A 726-nucleotide genomic window follows, 5' to 3' on the forward strand; every position below is an offset into this window, starting at 1 on the left:
CAAATGTCATCCAGTTCGTCTAATAAATACAAACATTTATTGGGATTTCCCAATTTTAAACAAATACCAAGTGGTAAAGTCTGTTTGCACAAATATGTGCACCCATTAATCAATTTGGAAACATTAATCTGTTCAGAAAGGCTTAAGAGCCCTGCTATGTCTCCCAGTTGCATTAAAGATTAAACACATTGGTTCAATTGTTGATTTCTCATGTCTAATCAATAGGGAGGCATTAAGCTTCAGCAAAATGAAGTTCTATCTAGCCCTAACAAGTTGGGATGCCCCCAGGTTGGTCTGAAATGAATCGGGCTGCTTTCCAAATCAGCAAAGAAGGATCTGACCTAAGTCCTGGGGACACTGTATGTGCAGGCATCCTTCAGTCTTGAGAGAGTATGGTAACGTGCTCTGTATGGAGGACTTGGAACAGCGTCTGGTGTGGCTGAGAAGGCCAATTCGAGAGTGACAATCCCTTCCACACTGAAGACAAATACAATCTGTCCCCTGTCCAGCTCCCTGATTTTGCTGCTTTTGGGACTGCCTCTTTGCCTTGGCCTGCTGGACAAGGGTCACTTCAAATTGGGAGAGGCTGTAATGCAATGCCTGCCTACAGGCTGAACACTCAGATGTCAAGGTTTCCAATCTGTTGAGGTCCATTCCTAAGGCCTTCAGATCCCGCTTGCAGATATCCTTGTATCGCAGCTGGGGTCTCCCTCTGGGGCGATTTCC

Source organism: Pogona vitticeps, chromosome 3, assembly GCF_051106095.1.
Source record: "Pogona vitticeps strain Pit_001003342236 chromosome 3, PviZW2.1, whole genome shotgun sequence".
NCBI lineage: Eukaryota > Metazoa > Chordata > Lepidosauria > Squamata > Agamidae > Pogona > Pogona vitticeps.